A 373-nucleotide genomic window follows, 5' to 3' on the forward strand; every position below is an offset into this window, starting at 1 on the left:
ACTTTGCTGAGGAGTCAGCTCTTACTGGAAGAAGCATGCTGACTCTGGTCTTAATCCAGCAAAGATGTAAACAGCAATCTTCACTCAGACTTTGTGCAAAGTTCTTCGGTTGGAGGTGAGACAGTAGAGACAGCTTTCAAAGTTATTCATGAATTAAAAAAAAAAAAAATGGATCAGATAAAAAGTCACTATTTTCCCCTTTATTTTGAAATGTACAGAAAATAATCAAAACACGTTTTTTTGCATGCACATGTGAATCTTTTAACTTGCATTTAGGCTACAAGAGGTGACTGTGCATGACACAGTTATACAGAGTGTGAAGTCTGCTCTTTCAACACCAGGTGGAGCAGAAATTCTATCTAGAAACTTCAGA

This window comes from Enoplosus armatus, chromosome 19 (assembly GCF_043641665.1).
Source record: "Enoplosus armatus isolate fEnoArm2 chromosome 19, fEnoArm2.hap1, whole genome shotgun sequence".
In the NCBI taxonomy this organism is placed as follows: Eukaryota; Metazoa; Chordata; class Actinopteri; order Centrarchiformes; family Enoplosidae; genus Enoplosus; species Enoplosus armatus.